General features: G+C 47.5%; 1 long non-coding RNA gene across 2 annotated transcripts; it reads right to left on the reverse strand.

Annotated features, from left to right (window-relative positions):
* Positions 1–15,227: 15,227 nt before the first annotated feature.
* Positions 15,228–16,327, reverse strand: LOC119099115 (uncharacterized). 2 transcript variants are annotated; one of them, XR_005094308.1, is made up of 3 exons: positions 16,273–16,327; positions 15,472–15,731; positions 15,228–15,261 (listed from the first exon to the last, which is right to left on the reverse strand). It is a non-coding gene; the product is annotated as an uncharacterized LOC119099115 (long non-coding RNA). The 2 variants fall into 2 exon arrangements; XR_005094307.1 differs by having other exon boundaries at positions 16,213–16,276.
* Positions 16,328–21,090: the final 4,763 nt, after the last annotated feature.

The following is a 21,090-nucleotide window of genomic DNA, read 5'->3' on the forward strand; positions in this document are numbered from 1 at the left end:
GACCTGGTGCTGCCGCATCATATTGAAATGTTCCATTCGCGTGGGCGCCGTCGCGCGCAATTGAGTTTGCACGTGGCAACCCTCTTGCATTGCTCTGATTTTACTTACTTTGGCGACGACATGTCTAAGCTTTACAGCTAATTCTAATCTGTCATGTAAAGAATTAATTCTGCGCCAAAATATGACTAGCAAATGATGATGTATGACTCCATGGCGCACGGCGTATGCGCCAACACAAAATTTTACTCCTGAGACAACAACACTGCGGTAACACCTAGTTCAATATCCTGCCACCAGGGTCGGCCGCGGCACCACTAGTAGTCATGTCCGCTCATGAACCGTAACAGTTTCTTCAAACCAGCACCAATCGAAAGCTAGTATGCGCTTTTATTAGCCATTCTGAGACTGGTGACGTCAGGTTGCCATCTTCACCCTTCAAAAGCCGCATAAACTGCTTTTAGGGCATTGCAGCCAATTTCATACTCGGAAACCTCTCGACCGATTGCCCGAAACCTTTATCAAAAATAGAGTGCATACAATTTCATCAGCCGCTCAAAACTGGAGACCTCAGGTTACCAGCTTCACCATCAAAAACCGCATAAACCACTTTAAGGCATTGCAGCCAGTTCCAACTCGAAAACCGCTCAACCGATCTGCTTGAAACTTTAACAGAAGATAGAGCGCATGTGATTTCGCCAGAGGTCCTGAAACTAGTGACCTCAGGTCACCATCTTTACCTTCAAAATCCGCCCTAAACCACTTAAAGGCATTGCAGCCAAGTCCAAAGCCGGGAAACCTCTTAAACGACCTGCTTCAAACCTTTACCAGAAGTTAAAGAGTGTGGGCTTTTTATCAGCTGTTTTAAAATTGATGACCTCAGGTCACCGTCCTCATTTTCAAAAACCGCATAAATCATTTTAAGGCATCGCGGCCAAGTCCAAACTCAAAAACCGCTCACCCTATCTGCTTTAAACTTTTACCAGAAGATAGAGAGGGTGGGATTTTATCAGCCGTTTTCAAATTGGTGACTTCAGGTTAACATCTTCACCTTCAAAGCCACATAAACCACTTTAGGGCATTGCAGCTAAGCCAAGACTCGGAAAATGCTCAACCGATCTGCTTGAAACTTTTACCAGAAGATAAAGCGCATGCAGTTCCATCAGACTTAGGTCACTATCTTCACCATCAAAAACGGCAATAAAAACCACTTAAAGACATTGCAGAAAGTCCAAACTCGGAAACCGCTCATCCGATCTGCTTCAAACCTTTACCAGAAGATAGAGAGGATGCGATTTCATGAGTCGTTCTGAAGGTGGTGACCTCAGGCTGTCAAAAGCCGCATGAACCACCTTAGGGCATTGAAACCAAGTTCAAACTCGGAAACCGCTCAACCGAGCTTACCAGTGTCTACGCTAAGGCAGCCCAGAAGCGCGAATGGCATGGGAGACGCTTCCGTTCGCCTTCTGAATAGGAAGTTTTTGCCGCGGAGCCGCCACCATCAGGGAGGCGTCATCGTTATGTGGTCCTCGGTACCCACGCCAGAGCCGACACGGATTCGGCTGCCCAACCACTTCGTCCCTGCTATAAAGCAATCTGAGCTCGATCTCGGTAACGATAGTTGGGCCCATTGGTGTCCTGCGCTCCTCGTAGAAACCGACAAGGGAGACTGTGGCCCGGTGCTCATGTCCTTCGAGCGCAATGGAGACGATAAGCACGAAAACATGGCCTATGACTTCGATGTCTTCCAGTTCGCAGTGAGGACCCAGGCCCTTCGAGCCCCGCGGCGCCATCTATGATAACACCTGTCGCAGAGTCTGGCCTATCGCCTCAACACACGACCACCATTAGTGAGGACGCAGAAGATAATTTTGAAACAAAAACCACGGCCCTCGTCGAGATAAGCATGTTTTTAAAGCCACGCAGGCTATTTTTGGCGCAGGTTTGTCTCCACATTCCGAATGAAACCGCTGTTGGGAATCACAGTATTGTTGACGATGTTCCACAGAACGTCCAAAGCTCGGGCACTTACCAGGTCCCGTGGACTGAACGCCATGAGTTGGACGTAGTCAATGGCAGTCTAGGAGTATGGCGTGAGTGTAGCCAAAACACGACACTATCCTATGTTAACAAAAATAATTTAAACATCGGAAGCTGTAAAGTTGATAAACACGTTATTGTATTCGCAACAAACGGTTCAAGAGAGGATTTGCACTGCAACGAGACACAGTCGTAGAGACAGCACGAAAGCTTTTTGTTTTGAATGCAGATCCATGCTTCCAAAAAATGCTAGTTTTCCCAAAAACGTCGATAACAAGGAAAACCACGATATATGCATGTATATACATATATATATATATATATATATATATATATATATATATATATATATATATGTGTGTGTGTGTGTGTGTGTGTGTGTGTGTGTGTGTGTGTGTGTGTGTGTGTGTGTGTGTGTGTGTGTGTGTTGTGTGTGTGTGGTGTGTGTGTGTGTGTGTGTGTGTGTGTGTGTGTGGTGTGTGTGTGTGTGTGTTTTATCTTAAGATGGTGACCTGGGGTCACCAGTTTCAAAACCGTTAATAAAACCGCATACTAGCTTTCGATTGGTGCTGGTTTGAATAAAATGTTACCAGTATTTCCGTAGTTTGAAGTTGGCTGCATGGATGGCGTTGAAGTAGTGTTGTCCGTTTTTGACGCGGTTTTATGTTCACCGTTATATCTCGGCACAGGAAGAAAGTGGAGGCCTGCATTTTGTTTCACAATATTCACAATTGAAGTGGCTACATTTGCAGCGTGCATCGCGAGGTTTTGCGACGCACCGTTGCGCTGCATTACGATACAATTTGCAACGGGCCGAGTTTTAAAGACTGAAGCCGAATGCAAGCCGCTACCGTCTAAACCATGCGTGATCTAGCATTAAAAACTGAATCAGCGTGTCAGCCCATTCGTGCTGTCTAAATCAGCGTGTCAGCCCATTCGTGCTGTCTTTGATGCACCCTTTTATTGATCACATTTTAAAAAACGTCGCTCGCAAATGAGCCTAGACTAAGGGGCTGCATGACGGCGTTTCGCCGCGACGGAGGCAAATTACCGCCAGGGCTCCCGGCGTACGCCTAAGGCGTTAAGGGTTAAATTGGCCGTTCGCGCGGCGGGCTGTCGACTTTGCTCATTTTGCCGGCCTTCATATTAAACAACGAGCATTCTAACGTGCAATCAGTCCGGTCGTTCTAGGGCAGTGGTATGGCCGGCTGTGGGCTGACGGACTGGTCCTCCGCGGGAGCGGTCTCGCCTTACGCATGGAAGTTTGCGGTGCGTTATGCGTGATGGTAGCCGTGTTTGCAGTGCACGTACATGCGTGGATTTTGTTCCCAACATTCACAATTGACGCGGCTGCGCTTTCAGTCCTATCGCAAATCTGTGCGGCGCAACGTTGCGCTGCAAGTTTCAGGACAAATTGCGGGATGCCAAGTTTTAAATGACTGGCTGCTGCAATTCGTTGCCTTCGGCCGATTGTGCCATTTCGCACCAAAATCTCGACAACTATGGGTTGCAGCGACACGGGAATGGGACAAAAAGGTGTACCATGCGAAATGGTACGGTTGCACGTACCACGTGGGCACGGGTTAACAGATGGATTTTGTTCTCTTCCGCGCGTTTTGTGCCACGTTTCGGCACCTATGGCACGAACACATCCGGGTTTGGTGCGCTTCGATGATGAATGGTAGGACCACGATGATAATGTGCGGTGAAGCGTGCGACATGTTATGGCGCTTACGTGTTGAACTATGGTTTTGACACATTTTTGCTCTTTTGAGAGGTTTGCACTTTCTTGTCATATCTCAGAAACCAGGGAAGCGTGTACGTCGATACAGGCATGCTTCGATAGGCGATCTAACTGCCAGTTTCTCATACGTTTACGGTCTGTGAAGTTGTATCTTGCCGATTCGTCCACTTTTACGATTTACGCGGGATTTCCGATCTTATGGCAAGTAGTAACACAAGAATGGCATGCTGCGGTAGGCCATTGAACGGAAAATGCCTTGGTGTTACAAGTGCGGGGTGGCACGTTAAACGTGTCGGACACACACGAGCCGGGATGATGGCTTTTGCTCTTTTCCACGGGTTTACACGCTTTTAGCCACATCTCGGCACCCGGAGCACGGAGCGACTGGGCGGTAACATGCATTTGTAACAAATCGAACAGACAAAGACGTTGCATGAATTGTCATGTCGCATGTGCTGCGTATAACGCGTGCACGATCAGCAAGATAGATTGGGCCGTTAAAGGCCGGTGTTCACTCTTCGCGCAGGCGAAATACGCTCTCTCCTGCCGGCGGCCGGCGGAGACCGCCAGTACCGCGCGCGACCTGCAGCCGAGTCTTTTTCACACTTAACGATATATTTATTATTACGAGATATGTCAACCAGGGGCACCTAGAACCGTGATTCCAGCTGCAGAAGATACATAATGCAAGTTTCCAAATTTTGCATTAGCGCAGCGAAGCAAGTGGGCAAGCGCTTGTTCTCGTTGTTTCGGCTGCCGTGACTGGTGACCATGTGGTGCAGATAGGTATCTGTTTGGGGCTTTGAGTATCTTAGTACAAGACGTGGGAAAAGTTTAGGTGGTCTGTTTGCCGTACGCCACGTAGTAATTGCCAGCTTGTGTGACAGATTGGCAATAATAGGCCACCGTATGCTATAGAAACCATATAGGGTCACGATTCTCATACCAAATATTGCCAAGGACATTTGATACGATGGTGTCGCAGAGTACGGTAAAAAGTCTTTACGAAAACGTTTGCTGGTGTGTGACGAAATGCATCACCATGAGGGCATAATATCTGTGCATGGAGACCTTATGTTATGTTTTGCATTGTGCGCTGTATTTTCGCATTGGCTGTCATCAACATTTGCTGTCCAAAAACATTCTTGGCACCAAGCTTTGCGTACATATATGCACTTTTGGCACCAACCTTATCCACCAAGTCCGCAGGTTTCACCGCCCCTGAAATTCAGTTCAGTTTAGTTCAGTCTAGAATATTGTGGTGGTCATTACCCTGGTACTGATGCTGCCCCAGGGAGATAGAATCGCTTTTGAACTAGGGTGATAGTGGAAAATTCCATCGCAAAAAGAGCGTGCGGGAGTGAAAAAATCAAATCACAACAGAGGGAGCTTATGGGCTCGTGACTGATGCTTCAGCAAAGACATCTATTTCAAGTTCGCATGGACGTAATATCAGGAACCTGACAAACGATTTCGTTTTTTAACATCTTACTCCATTGAAGTAAACCAGAATACATTAACACGCGCTTGGGTGAGGGGTGGGGGGCAAATTGACCCCCCCCCCCGAGGGCTTTTCCCGAATGGCTTCTGAACGGCGCGGCGTAGTTGCGCCAAATTTTGCATAGCTGTAGAAAACTGCATAGCGGATTGTTTGACATATCGATTTTAGATATACCTAGCAGGGTCGCTGACCTATGGCAGGTCAAAGTCATCCCATGTTTTCGGCAAAGGCAATTTCTGGGGAATCGTTCAATCTGATACAACAACGGAGTGTTTGACGAAGACATACATCTCTGAGACGCTTTCTTAGGCACCACAAAAATTAAATGAGCAAATTACGTTAATCTAAGGTCAGGTACGGTGGCCAGGCTAAGATCAAAACCAGCCTGACTTATTACTCTAGGGCTTGCTGTATGGAATAGTTTCTGGCGCTCATTTCGAATTTATTGACAGCAGGAACAGCATTATAGATCTTCAGTTGACTTCTTAGAGGTCAGAACAGGCCATTGACCTAAGATGACCCGGGTCGAACGTTTTGTTTTAGGAGCATACTGCCTAGCGCAATCTTTGTCGCTTATTCAAATGCAAAACGCAGAGCCGTCTTGTATCATTTTGGTCACCGTGACCTTCAAAGGGTAAAACGAGGTCAATGACCTAAAATGGGCTTGTGACCTTTTGTTTAGAGGCAGTTGCCTAAATTCTGGGGGCGCTTTGGAGACCAACCTGGAATTTTACATTGTTTGACCTTGTTCGACCTGAAGATCATGACCAAGGAAGCTGAAACCCTAACCTAAGTGAGTTCACGTATAGGTCAAGACACCCTGTAAATTTTGTGTATTTAGCTTTCTTAGTTCCCGAGATCTCAGAGGGGGGTCAAATTGCCCCCCCCCCCCCCCCAACCGGGCGAAGGGTGTCCAACCGATCAACCGGGCGCGTGTTAAAACATAGTAATTTCATGACAGTATTATGAGCATAACAAATTATTAGCACCAATAATATGATGCTGCACTTTTCAATTCCCTTCCACAGCACTTTTAAAACAAAACAAAGCAAAGGAATTCAATAACAAAATGACAACAGAAAATGCAACAAGCATAAAACACTCGAACAAAAAAAACCTTGGACTCCTACACATCAGCCCATCACCAAGCCAAACACAAAAGACATACTTCTGGCTTATGTTAAGATGGGGGTCAGGGAAAACAAACATTTTGTCACCGTTTCTTACAAAATACCAACGCTTATTTCCATGAAAGTAGGCTATCCCTAACCCAAAGAGGCCTTACATCATCTCATCCTGTACAACCTGTTTGCATCAGAGCAGCAGTTGGGAGTTACTGATTCTTGCACAATTCCTATTGCCACTTGCTATGCACTTGACCAACTGAACCCAACTTAGAGTGGCCCATATGATGAACATCATCTCAACTCACCTGTCTGTCGACAGCAGCACTTGTGATAAAAACATGATACTCAAAGCTAGTTTTTGGCTGGTTTCAACTTGCATTTTTATTCAGATCAGTTGTGTGTGCTTGTTGACTTCAGACAAAGTTGACAACACACAAATCAAATCACTTTAAATCACTTTAAACAACTTATTTTGCTTGTCATGGTTAACCTACGTCAAGGGCAATATGGTTATGCTCCACAAAACAATCTCTCTCCTCCAAAAATAACATGACTTTTAGATGACCATGCCAGTATTGCTGCTTGCCTTTTCACCTGCAGCAAATGAATCCATTTGGGCTCGTTTATTCATACTTAATGACAAAGTTTGAGTTGTTGGTGTCACATTTTAAATGGGGTAGTTTGACTAATTGCTACATACTAATATTTAACTCATGTTATAATTACTATTCAGCTTAGAGTATCCCTGTGCTAAAAGTATAGTGCATATATACAGTACAGTCATTTGCCGGTCAGCAAACCATGACAACTATAGAAAACATCTGGTTAGAGCAGCCATGAGGAACCACTTTAAGAAATTGGGGGCAAAGAACCAAGAATATGGAACATAGTAAGCTTGTGGCATCATAATTTGTCTTATGGCAAAACTCGATGTATTAAAACAGAACATGGCTAACTCTGGTTACAAATCATGTGTTGAAAGCAGGTAAGGTAAGCAATTGCTTGGTGCACAGGAGACTTGCTGGCTACTTCCTGCTCCCCAAAAACAAAAATTCAGCACCTTTTGCATGGTCTGCTGGCAGACAGAGTCATCCGACTCACCTCCAAAATATGAATTCCAATCATGCGCACCAAACTTCGAGATTAAAATGCGAAACAAGCCAAAGGTGTGCACGATTAACATCTCCAGAGGGCAGAGTTTCGCCATCAAACACTTCTGTATTAGCTGCGTCAGGTCTGTCCCAAGACTCTATATGGCAGCCTTGCCTTGCCTTAACAGCCTTGCCAGGTAGCCTGGTGAGTCAGACGCTCGAAAGGCTTTGATTTATCATTATTGAGCACCGCCATGACCCAAAAAAAAAACGGTTAACCGAAGGTTTAAGAGGGCAAAAATGGCGGTAAAAATAAGTTCCGTGCTTCAATTGTCTCCTTCATTCCCTGTAGATCGTTCATATTTGGGTTTGGGCGTCTGGCGAATTAATCCAATTTATGTATGAAATACGAACAAGTTTGCGGTTGGAGCATCTTGCAGAGAAATTGGTCAAAATTTTAAGCGGTAGATGGTACCTCTAAAGACAATCGAAAAGAAAGGAAGAAAAAGGTGGTATCACACTGGTAGGATACCAAGAAAAACAAAAGTAGCTTAATAAATGTAATGACTGGTACCTTTCTCGCAAAGTTTTGTTATCAGCTAGTTTGACTTAAAATATGCTGATGCAAGTGCTCAAATGGTGATATTCATCTTGCAAGTTTAAATTAGAAGGCATTTCTTGAATATTTCACTCATGCATTTCGGGAGCGATGCAATTTAGTGGTCAAGCTTCCTCGAGAAAAAGAAATACGTGGAGTACAATTCTCTACCAGGCCTTGCTGGTGTTTACACCAAGCTCTGCTTTCGTGGCGTGGTGGTGAGGGGATGGGTGAATAGGGGATGAATAGAAGAAGGTGAATAGGGGATGCGTGAAAACCTTGCATTTGGCGCACAGCTGCAGATTGTAATGCATTTTGTAAGCAAACCAAACTTAATGCGTGCAAGCGGCTGGAGTCGCTGGGGTTCTTGGTCTTGGAAGTACCTGGCGCCATTGCTCTGTGCATACATAGACATGATTCAGATGTAGGTGAGGCAGGACATATCCATAGGTGTCCAGGTTCTGTGGAGCCTCGTTTATGCTTGGTGGTTTCAAGTAAGCTCGGTTTTGGATGACATCTGAAAACCTCAGAAAGGGAAATAGGGGTTTGACATGTGCGATTAGACAATGTCAGGCAGGAGTGAAAAATTGACATAAAATATGGGAAATGGAGTGAAAAATTCCTCCTCATGGAGTGTTGCTTTACACCCAAAGTCGGCAATTCTAGGACACTGCTGCCCTGTGCATTTTGGTGTCAAGGTGTTTGCTGTTTTAGTTGAATTCCTTAACCAATGAACACAAGTGTTTTCACGCCGTCTTCATTTTAAGGTTCTGATTCTTGGTCGGGTCTATGTAATCTGTTTAGGTCTTGCATCACCGGCATGACTTGGCGGCAGCGAGACCAAGGCTAGCGTCATTTTTTCTTCAGTTAGCAGCAGATTGCTAAAACATGACCTGTCGCATGAAGATGCATATCTTCACAAGCACACAAGCTGCAAAAACGGTAGTTAACCCGGTCTGGATAATTTTATAGTCATATTGCAGATCATTTGCGGGGAACATGCAACTATCCTCATCCTGCTGTTTGCCTGATGGATACTCATCCGATGCATGATTCCCCATTATGGACTTGACAAAGCAGGCGTCTTGTCACTGCCCTCCAAAAGGGCCCATACAGCACGAGCACATTTGAGCGAATACCTAAATTTGATATTTGTCGGCAACATTCTATGACTTATCATTTTAGAGGCCTTACACTGAGTCTTTGAACACCTTACACTACGCACATGCCGTCCTTTATGATAACTAAGGGTATACTCGAGATGGATAAAGATACCTCCGTTTGGATTCCAAGACTTAATTGCGTGTGCACTTTGCCGTCTTGCTAGTGATATAGTTCCACGAGCATGTCAAAACAATATACAAGCTATTTTGCGTGTGAACTGCGGCAGCCACGCCAAACGTCTGTGTATCCGTTTTGGCCATGTTCATCTGTTGATGTTTGCTTGATCGCACTTGGTTTTCGGCTCCTAGGTTTTACTCTCCGCTTCACACGTCGTTTCTTCTTCCTTTCGAAAGCTTCATACGGGGCTGTATTTTTTGATACAAGTATCAACACACCGATATGTTTAGTTGAGTTTTTCGACATTTTCTTCTGCATTTTGATCAAATGCGGTTAGCACGATAAACGTACGACAATGATTTGTGTGTCACTTGAACTAGTTGATCATCACAACAAAACATAACGCCACATTTCACAGCACATCAGAGAATACAGTTGGTCAAGACTCACGAGATACAACTACACATGTAATAGGGGTCACAATGAGGGCCGCCGGGTTTTGGCGACTTCTCGCGAAATTCACGGTCAATTCACGGCTGTATGAATCACCGTACCTTTCCGTGGTGTAGCACCGTTTTATCAATCGCTTTTGATGAGCATATCTCCGTGGACAGTGCGACGACAGGTCTGCTGATGCATTAGCCGGCCTGAGGTCCTAGCTAGCGCATAAGGCTCGTGTGTGGGAGGTACGTATACATCAATCGCATTTACAAGCGCAGTATCATGTTCACGCAACCGTCAAAATGTTTGCTATAAATACGGGCGTAAACAATTCATGCATTAGTACATGCATCTCGACCATACGCAACGAGAAAACAGGATGTATTTTTGTTCTGAATGGAAAGAAGTCCGAGCCCAGATAGCTGGCTTCTGTGTCAGCACGTTCAAATGTAGATCAGTGTTTTCCGGACAGCTTCTAGTTTCGTTTTCGGTCGACAGGTGTCGCGGCGTTCACGCTGTACACCAGCTCATCCCCCATGCTTCTCAGCTCCTCAATGTCTGGAGGTTCATCTATGGTGTAGTCAGAAGCTGAGTCCACGGACCACTCACGGAACTGGCCAGAGAAACCAAGAATGCTCAGTAAGCATCCATGACAAGGGATATTTTGCATAAAATGAATGCAGTTGAACACATATCAACGTAACCAATTTACAAAACAGCGCTTATCGATGTAGTAGTAACGTACAAGCACGATAAAAACATCAAAATAACAAGTAGTGCCATAATCAAGCCCTTTTTACAATCGAGCATATCAAAAACTGTGTCGGTATCAAAGAATGTGATGGTCATGCACATGTGTGATAATATGTCTTGAAGGAGGTGACTTTAACACGGCCGGAATCAGCTATGCTCCTCGCCGTTGAGGGTCAGGTCCACGCATCCTGTGATTTAAAGTGATTTATAATTCCTGTATAATTCCAGTAAATTCTTCCGCATCACATGCAACCTGCTGCTGGTGACGACCGACACAGGCAGTCTTCAAACTCGGCAACGAAAGCGCGTAAAAGAGCGAAAGTATTTGCTAGTCGACTCTTTGCACTGGCAGCCAGCTTCACTCGGTCCCTTGAGCACCTGGTTGTCTACTCGGTTATAAAAGGAAACATGCTGTCTGGATAGACTGCTGCTTGCGAGACTGCCAGAGGCAAAGACAACGCATGGATTTGGTTCTAAATAGCCCTGGTGGTAATTAAAGTGCCATTTACGCAGTTATTATGCTTGAAAACAACATTAATGAACGCATAAATTGCTAGCCAGCAAACAATATCCTTTTCTATCATCAAATTTATTTCGCCAGACGGCTTGCTGAGGATTCTTGAATCCGAAAATCCCTTGTCTTAAGCCGCGCCAAATCCGCAATGTACGCGCATATGTGACACGGACCTAAGCTTGATGCTTGACATTGTAATGTTGTAAGAGAAAGGAAAGGTGCGATAGCCATGCTTGCCGCAACATCAATCACCAACAGCTAATATATGAACACATGCATTCGGGAAAGATAGATTCCCTTTAAGAGAATGTTCCACATTTGAAAGTATTGAAGCAAGCATCAGCTGTGATCGTACAGCGCTTGTGCAATGTAAGGCAAGGCAAGTATCAAAAGGGAATTAAGATGATCCCTTGCAGTAATTATATACGCCATATTCGTTGAGTAGGCTGCACTTTCGATGAACTTTCGGTCACGAATCTTGCTCACACAGTCAAAAAGTGTTATCGCCGGCCTTATTTCATCAGCCATGATGAAACAACCCCACTTATAAATATTAGAATCCTTTTAAGTGAAAAAAAAATGCTGTAGACAGCAAATTTCTTTAGTTAGTAAATGCGTTCGTCATACGTCATTTTTTGATCAAAGCGTCAAGGCGTCATCGTTCTTTGCACAGCATTGATTGAGAGCCAGTTGACGGCTGTTATATTTGGAAATCGTGCTTACGAACGCCAGGTATAAATGACTTGACGATAACATATTCCTTTGGACTTGATTGTCGCATGGCCAAAGGAAGGACGGAATTTGAATGGCGTTAATATAGCATCGTGGATGCTTGGGTGACCTTGAAATAGTTTGCACGAAAAATTATGTGCACCTTAGTGGGTGTATAGCTCAGAAACTACAGGAGTTCAGGTTTTAAAAAGAGTAGGGCTGTGAGCCGCACCGAATAATCTTCAACAAGGCTATGCCATTTTAAAACCCCATACGAATGTGGAGCACTCCCTCTAACGGAACGCAGTCCTACCTCGCAGAGGGTGCCGATGTAGCCGGGGTGGCAGGCACAGATGGCGCCACCGGCATCCGCCACGCATAGTCCGTGGCGACACGACGCGCCGTCGGCGGTGCACACTGAGCTGCTCGCCCGTCCGCAGCTGCTGCCTGCAAGGCGGAGCGATGTGGAATGCGGCGTGGTGCCGTGCGGGGATGACCGAGCTAGAGAGGATAGGTGGTAGGGATTACGGACCAGGGCTCCACGCTTTTAAGAGATGATTGGGGTGGGTGACCTTATTTGACCAGCTGAATAGCCCAATGGCCCCAAGCTGTCCTCCACAAACTACGGGGTTGTAACCAAATTGTGTTCATGGTCGCTTAGCAAACACAGACGCCTCTATTTAGGTACTTTCTAAAAGTACATTGATATCTGCCTATTGAAAGTTATTGATTAAGAAAGCTGACCATGGTGTCTGGCGACTTGGAGGGACTAGTTCGCAAATACGGCCACATTCGGAGGTGCACAGTTTGGAAGAGCCGTCTATAGCCTTGAGGTCAGGTTTGTGGCTCATGTTTGGCTTTGACGACGGTTCTGGTTTGACCCTATCTTACCAGTTCGCCGGGACCAGGTCGTTCCGCCAGCGCAGTATTGGCACGGATCTAGAGGGTTCGCGTCCCACGCCTTGTAACACAGATCTGCCAAGCAAACCGAATAGCGCTTTTCATATGCTAGCTGTTGTGATGAGAAATGTCGGCCTCCTTCAAATCAATTGAAGCTATGTTCTCACATGCAAAAGGCTAATTCAGTGAGCTCTCTTGGTGCGCGACACAAAACGCTTGATTAAGGTTACATATATGTTAAGTTAATATGCTTTGCACATCATAGATGCATGATTAATGTATGATCCCATATGAAACTATCCCCCCCCCCCAGGTGTTTCTTTCGCTTAAAAAAATGAAGGGTAAGAAACCGTTCATAAATGAAAGCACGTCAGTCATTTCAGAACGGTATACCAAGTTGTAAGGTTTACCGCTACTCTGTCCCAAGGAAATCTTGCCAGGCTCGGTACAACTACCGTATAGGCCTTGAGAAGTGTGCTCATGTGCATTTGCTCATTGCCTACCTGCGTGTAATTTTGTTTCTATTGTTATAAGATTTATTTCTGGCACCTGCAGCACAAAAGTTGCTCCAAAGCCGGTCAGTCGAATGTCTGCAGATATGGAAAATTGCTGCTGCCCCACAACAACCTCAGATGGGCTGATTTTGTCGTTTATTGTGCTGCACAACTAATCTGTCAAGAGGTCCTGTTCCTTAACGATGACTTAAGATCCTTTCTGATCCTATAATTTCCTCACCAGCTCCAACACAGGTGACTGCAAACTTCCATCAAGCCATCTTAGGAACAAGAACAGACCATGCATGTACAAATGTACAGTGCATGTACATTTGTACATGGACAGACTACGATGTACAAAATAACCTCAGTTGTTGACCCAGCTTCTTAAAGTTGATCTATTCTGCCTTGTTTTACCCAATATAATAGGGTACACTGGGTAGAACCGAGCCGAACCAACAACACAAACCACACCGGATGGCCTTGACGAATTGGTGTTATTCGGATAATCATTTTAGAAATGACTTGTATATATATAATTCCAATAATGTGAAAAGGTCCCAGTTCCCGAGTTCGTTGATAAGAAATACGTTATCATGATATCAAAAAGAAATCGGTTGCCATTGCTGCAGCTTTGTCAGTTGGGCGTACCCCTTGATGGCCTGTTCACATTTGCTCCGAGGCTATAGCTTCGTGGATAATGACTGCGCCAAAATCTCATTTCTGACCTCTCATACAGCCTTGCTTTTGACGGTGGGTGTTTCTAAGATGAGGACGTAGACACATCTTCAGTTGATTTCAATAGGAAGGGCACTATCGGATGGGAAACTGCAAGCTAGAAAACGTGAGATGACATGAGCCCAAAGTAGACAGATACAGCAGGGGTATTGGTTGCTCTGCCAGAATGGGGGGGGGGGGCGTGACCCTTTTTTGCTTATTTTCAGTAAACGCCTAGTCAACATTGACCCTTCACATTGGCGATATTTTTGTAGGCGTAATGCTATTATTCTAAAAGTTAGAGGCCTCCGCCCCTCCTGGATCTTCCAGTCATGCCGTCTTACCGTTTTCCTGTAAGACGGGAAATATCGAAATGCTTAAAAAGCTCTTTGATGGAACTCTATCAGCATTCTATACTCAGCATTTTAGGGATACCCTGGCAGTTGGAGACCTAGCAATTTTTCATTGCCTTCAAGTCTAGTGAGGTATTGAAAGATGGAAATGTTGTTGATAAGTGCGTCCCAGACTAACAGTTTAGTTCGGAAATGTCTTTAATAAATCGTTCCAATCCCTGAACAGTCCAACTCTTGTAAAATCTGGGAGCTATCGGGTATTGGACGTTAACTGCTGTGAGTCAACTGCTGTAAGTGACTTCAGCTGTGTGTCTGTTAAGAAGCCCATCCTATATTTTACGCATCGAATACGCATTTAACCGATACGTTCACAGCCATATAATATTCACATTTTCTTCCAGATTTAGTTGCACTTTGACGTACTACGAGATGCTATACCGATACGTTGCTTTCCATATCCTCTGTCTTCGTGTTTTATCATAGCCTTTTACAATTTCGTTTTTAACTTAGTGCTCATCACTTATTTTTTTTGCATTCTACCGACGTTCACATATGACCTTGAATCGTTAAGCAATGTATGTTGAAACAAGGCACATTAGTAATGCTGCTGGAACCATTTTACCCAGGTGATATTACTAAAACCCAAACCGGAACCTACAACGTTGCATAAAAATATTTGTCAACGTCGAACCAGTTGTCTGGCTCTTTACAAAATGTGGAGACAAACAGGAAGTTTCTCATACAGGCCCAGCAGGCAGAGTGGAACACAAAGTTTCCGTAAGTTACTCCGATTCAGTTCAATTGCGATGACGACTCAGCCAATTAAACTGTGTACCATCCTCGCTCGGCAGATTAAGACCACAGATTACCTTCTATAACGCAGCTACTTTGCACCCTGCTACATGCCAGAGCGTTCGCCACCAGATGGCAGCGGCGGCAGTCACCGTTGTACGTAATGAATATCACGGGAAGACTCCACCTGTCTCCGTCGTATGATACCTGGTGGCGAGAACAGACTCGGGTAGACTCCACCTGGCTCAGTCGTATGATACCTGGCAGTGAGAGCAGACACTAATATTTCCACATCCAGACGGGTGATTCCCATGTCGTAATTATACGTATTGCATCTGACCCTGCGACTGCCCTCTTAAATGCAAACAGCTGAGGGAAAGGTAAAAAGCATAACTCAACCATGGACTAAATCCTCACCCGAACTTGCCACCGCGTGACGTCATCTGTGTGCCTCAGGCGTCGGAATATTTCGGCAGGCAGCCGACATTGTATTTCCTTCTGTGACCGATAGGTGGCTGTGACGACGAAAGTCCTATGGCTTTCTGGTTGTACGACCTTACACCTCAGCTTGACGGAGGGCACGAAGTTCTGACCCGCAACGGAAAGGTGGCTGCACGGTGACCTGGACAGGTCACAGAGACGCGTCTCAGCTTCACCCGTCACAGTGGGGGGCCCGCCTGCAACACAGGAAACGGCGTCAAATTCCCCGGATAGGTGGGTTTCATTAATCCTGTCCTGAAAACCGTCACTTAATTGTCATCGATGCATGGCACATTCCTTTTGGCATGTTTGGTGTTTATCTTCATCTTAACCCTCTACACTAGTCCGGCCTGACTCTTGAAGGGTTCAATCCATTTCTTGACATGGATATTGAATCTTGTAACAATGGATACATGTGACATGTAACAATCCATGGGGCCCCTGTGCGGAGGCCCCATTTTGTCCAGGAGGCCCCTGCAAAACTCTGTCCCCCAGCTAAAAATCCATGGCGCTGCCCCTGACTTTGATGACGCTTTCATCTCGTTTGACATCCCACACGGTAATTCCTCTCGCCCCGCGTGGACTGGCTCCTGGCAACCAATCTGCTCTGGCAGTCCTTTGCTCTGGTGACACTTCTGCTCTGGTGAACTCTCAGGTAACTTGATTTCCTTATCTCACCCTGTATTCGGTCGCTACAGATGTTCCCCTGGCCGACATCACACCGACAGGGGTCCTCACCCCGCTCTGGCCAGTGGAGCGCTGCCGGCAGCGCAGCCTGCTGACTGGGTGACCGCATCAGTGCTGCCTGGCGGCAGCGGTCTTCCAGCGGCGAGAGCAGCGACTTGATCGGGGCCGTGGTGCCAAGCGTCTTTCTATCTGCGACGGCAGGTCACGTCCGCGTGAAACACTGTACGTCAGATGGGCTGAGGTCCCGGCAGGTGGGCAGCACGCGGCCCCTGGCCAGGCTGCGTGACTCAATTTTACAGCCCCGTGACTTGGTAGCAGAGTGCATTAGGGTATTTCGGGCGTCAGGGTGGGCAGTCGTGTATTCTATAGTCTGTTACGTAAGGAGCATGTGCATGTGTGTGTGTGTGTGTGTGTGTGGTGTGTGGTGTGTGTGTGTGTGTGTGTGTGTGTGTGTGTGTGTGTGTGTGTGTGTGTGTGTGTGTGTGTGTACGTGTGTGTGTTGTGTGTGTGGTGTGTTGTGTGTGTGTGTGTGTGTGTGTGTTGTGTGTGTGTGTGTGGTGTGTGTGTGTGTGTGCGTTTGTGCGTGTGCGTGTGCGTGTGCGTGTGCGTGCGCGTGCGTGTGCGTGTGCGTGCGTGTGCGGTGCGTGTGCGTGTGCGTGTGCGTGTGCGTGTGCGTGTGTGTGTGTGTGTGTGTGTGTGGTGTGTGTGTGTGTGTGTGTGTGTGTGTGTGTGTGTGTGTGTGTGGTGTGTGTGGTGTGTGTGTGTGTGTGTGTTGTGTGTGTGTGTGTGTGTGTGTGTGTGGTGTGTGTGTGTGTGTGTGGTGTGCTGTGTGTGTGTGTGTGTGTGTGTGTGTGTGTGTTGGTAGCAGAGTGCATTAGGGTATTTCGGGCGTCAGGGTAGGCAGTCGTGTATTCTATAGTCTGTTACGTAAGGAGCATGCGTTGTGCGTGTGCGTGTGCGTGTGCGTGTGCGTGTGCGTGCGTGCGTGCGTGCGTGCGTGCGTGCGTGCGTGCGTGCGTGCGTGCGTGCGTGCGTGTGTGTGTGTGGTGTGTGTGTGTGTGTGTGTGTGTGTGTGTGTGTGTGTGTGTGTGTGTGTGTGTGTGTGTGTGTGTGTGTGTGTGTGCGTGTGTGTGTCACTGGGGCCTCAAGACGATTGGAACGCGTATATCTGGTTCCCCAGGCGCGCAAACAAATCACCACTTTACCGACAGCCCATGTTTAGTAATGCTGAGTGTTTAAGAGTTAAGAGAAGTTCATGCTTAGTAATGAACTTATTTTTGTGTCTGGGTGCGAAGAGTACACTAGTGTGAGGTATGAAACATTAATAGCTGTTTTGCTTACTAAGTTCAGCCAAGGTCACAATTGTTGCAACTACAGGGGACGGGTAAAGTTCATTCAGATGTTAGAGGTGACTTCACAGCATGTTCTGGCAGATTCTATCACAGGCCTACGCACTGGAAATATCGTTTCTACACGTGGCTTGGCGCCTTCACACGTGTCTCGACATCGCGCTGTTCGCGTCACGCGGCCCCAGTGTGTCGCTGCGCCCTCACCCTGTCGACAGATGTCGATGAGAGCCTCGAGCAGGTGGCGGGGCAGGAGAGACCCACAGGCCGACACCGGTGGAACATCCCCACAGCAGCCCGGCACGGGCCGGCGGCCGGCGCCAATGGCTGGGCTGACGGTGCCGGTGGCTGGGCTGACGACGCCAGCGCCAGCGTCGGCCCGAGGTCGGAGCCGTGTTCGCGACGCTGACCCCCGCGCGGCGCCGGCGAGTCCTGGGAGTGCTGTAGGGTTGGCAGGGGAGGCCCTTCCGCCCCGCCGGCGAGGCTCGGCAGAGGTGGCGGAGACGCCGGCTTGCGGCGGTCCGGCGGGCGATCGGTCAGCGCGCTGGGGCCGCCCGCCGAAGCCAGCTCCCAACGCCGCCGATAGCCGTGACACGGAGCGTCTGTCGTTCGCCGCCAGCGGGGTGCGCCGGAGGTGGGTGCTGCCCGGCGCTGGTTGCGCACCCCCCAGCAGGCTTGGCCCGCGGCCGCCGCCAGCGGTCTGAGACGCACCGCAGGTCAGGTTAGGTCAAGGTTGACAGAGCCGCCTGGGAAGCGCAGGGGATGATAACGAGGCGGGTGTTAATGACCACATAGCAGGATTACTTGTTCATAGGTTTAGTATCGTGTAGCCCATGAGAGGCGGGGTGAAATATTCAAGGATGGCTGTTAGAAGTAGCAATGAGGCGACACGCTTGTAAGCAAGTGAGAAGAAGTAATGGCTCGGTAACATTTGTTTGCAACTCTCCTGTGACAAAGCTTTGCGCTGTATGTCATATTCGGAAGAAACGAAGAGAGGTAAAACAAGCGAAAATGGAAGCAGCCCGGAAGGGAAAAACAGTTACAAAGCAAGTTAAATACCAAAGTACATAACACAGACGGAGGGAAAGAGATGGAACGAGAGAAACCTAGAGAGGTTAGAGAGCTGCTCCAAACCTCCAGGTGGCGGCTGCGGTGCTGTTGGATTTGGCGGCATTGGTCCCACACAGGCCTCGTCCGGCCGTAGCGTTGACTGGAGGCGTGACAGACACCGAGAGCACTGCCCGGGACACCGGCCGAGCGCCAGCAAAGGCGTGTACATGCAGAACGACGCCCGACGCTAGCGACACCTGCGACAGCAGATACACTCAGTGGTGGGCAGCCGAAGCTCACCCCGCAACGGAAGAGACAAGTGCCTCGAACTGCTTGTCCTGGACGGTGGATCACACAGGGATTTTCAATTCATATCTGCCTAGAGTGGACTGGACTGGACTGACTGGGACTGGACTGGACTGGACTGGACTGGACTGGACTGGACTGGACTGGACTGGACTGGGCTGGGCTGGGCTGGACTGGGCTGGGCTGGGCTGGGCTGGGCTGGGCTGGGCTGGACTGGACTGGACTGGGGCGGAATCCGGATCAGAATCGAGTGGAGAATGAGCGGGCTTATCAAATTGAGCTGAACTGAATGCACCAAAAAGAGTTGGGGTAGATGATCCGAACGACCAGAATACCTAGAAAAACCTTTAATGAACTGATTTGATGATGACAGTCGGACATCAAGGTCTCATAAGCGAGCATAAAACTGACCGGTGATTCTCGCTTTAACTTTGCTCAAAGGGAGTGTTCCGCATTAGACGATTTTGAGACAAACATTCCTTGTGATGAAATAAGCTCACTTGTAGTTATTGACATGATTTTAAGGGCAAAAGACTGCTCCAAACAACAAAATGTCACTATTTACTAAATATGCTCCTCAATATGTCATCGCGTGATTGGGTCATAAGCCTATCTATGACGTCACAGTACTTCAAGTTATAGAGAGACGTTGTTCTAATCGGTGCGCTTTTTGTAGGGCTCAAACACCGTTATGTGCGCGTGAATTGGTCGTTCTTTGTCTCGTCCTTGGGTATTTGGTGTTGGTCTTATATTGTCTTCTTGCATTCATGTGCTCGGTTATGGTGTTAGTCTTAAATTCGATTATCGGTCTTTTTGCTGTCATAGCTCGTGTCACTGCCCAAATTCCTGCATTGTGTAGTACAAAATGTGATTCGTGTTCAAAAGTTACATTGGACGTAGTACATAAGTTGAGGAAAACCTGAATCGTTTGACGCCAGAAATCGTACTGGCATACATCAGACACGAATAACTCGACAGCCTCTGTCAGCTTTGAGCATTATGTGGCCAAAAGGCCAGCAGTATCCGCGAGGTTTCTTTTGCGTCGTGCGTGCCTGTGTGGCCTTGAAATAGTCTGCGCGACAAAGTCTGCAGGAGCTCGCGGGTGCTAAGCTGAGAAACCAGAGAATTTTTAGTCTTCAAAAGGGCAGGATCGTGAGCTGCCCTGAATAATTTGTAAAAATAACTATCTCAATCCAAACCCCCATACAAATGTGAAGCACTCCATTAACACGTAAAGCTGATTGAAAGCCAACTGATGTCCGCTGATGCGACAATTCGTGCTGAGGTTTCCAAGCACGAAGGAGTCACTGGTCCTATTTTCTTGACGTCGAGCACCATATGGCCATTGACGAGACGGTATTTGTTTGACGCTTCTATGGTATTCTTTGCCGTTTCGCCCATTTTCTGTTTCTATTTCTATTTTTATTTCTATCTCTGGGTGAATTCAGATTAGTCGACGCGAAATGGCCTGCGCCGTCTTAAATGAAAAAAGAAGATGGACAAAATTAGATTCTATCAAAGACAGACGCCAGTTTTACTGTGGTTTGAGTTCCGTAGCCATCTTTGGGTGCGGGGTCACAGCGTGATTTTAGTTGTGTAACATGTATAGTTGTGCCGCAGGCCTCGACCTCAGCATTATAAGCAGCTTCTCAAGCTGACACTTTCTTTGCGCAGGGACCAACTATTCACGCAAACGCATATTCTTTCCTCCGCCGAAGCCTTTCAAGACAGGCGCGTGGCGTGCGCTAGCATCTTGCATCAGCACGTGCGCCGCATCTGCACTAGAAGAACATCATCATAAAGGTCCTGAAAAAAATCAAGAACTTGCGTGTCCGCTATGCCATGGGGCTTTCACACCCAGCCAAGTGTGACTGCAAAACTAAAACATTGTTAGACAATGCTCGTGTTTCAGGACACAGGTGCCGAAAAACAAGAGCGCCGGGATCTGTCCCGGACACGCGCTCCGCTCTCACCAGCCAGGCGGCGTGGGAGGGGGTCTGCAGAGGGAGGGCGGCGGCGCCGCCGGGCCCCGTGGGAAGACCCGCAGTTGGGGCCGCCGGCCGGCTCGGCACCCGTCCAGCGTGACCGTGCCGGTCGCGTCCCGTGCCAGCAGGGCGCACGAGCAGAACTGACCCGAGGTCAGGTCACACGGCCCGGAGCGCACCTG

This window comes from Pollicipes pollicipes, unplaced genomic scaffold, assembly GCF_011947565.3.
Source record: "Pollicipes pollicipes isolate AB1234 unplaced genomic scaffold, Ppol_2.1 Scaffold_4740;HRSCAF=5597_pilon_pilon_pilon, whole genome shotgun sequence".
NCBI classification, from domain to species: domain Eukaryota; kingdom Metazoa; phylum Arthropoda; class Thecostraca; order Pollicipedomorpha; family Pollicipedidae; genus Pollicipes; species Pollicipes pollicipes.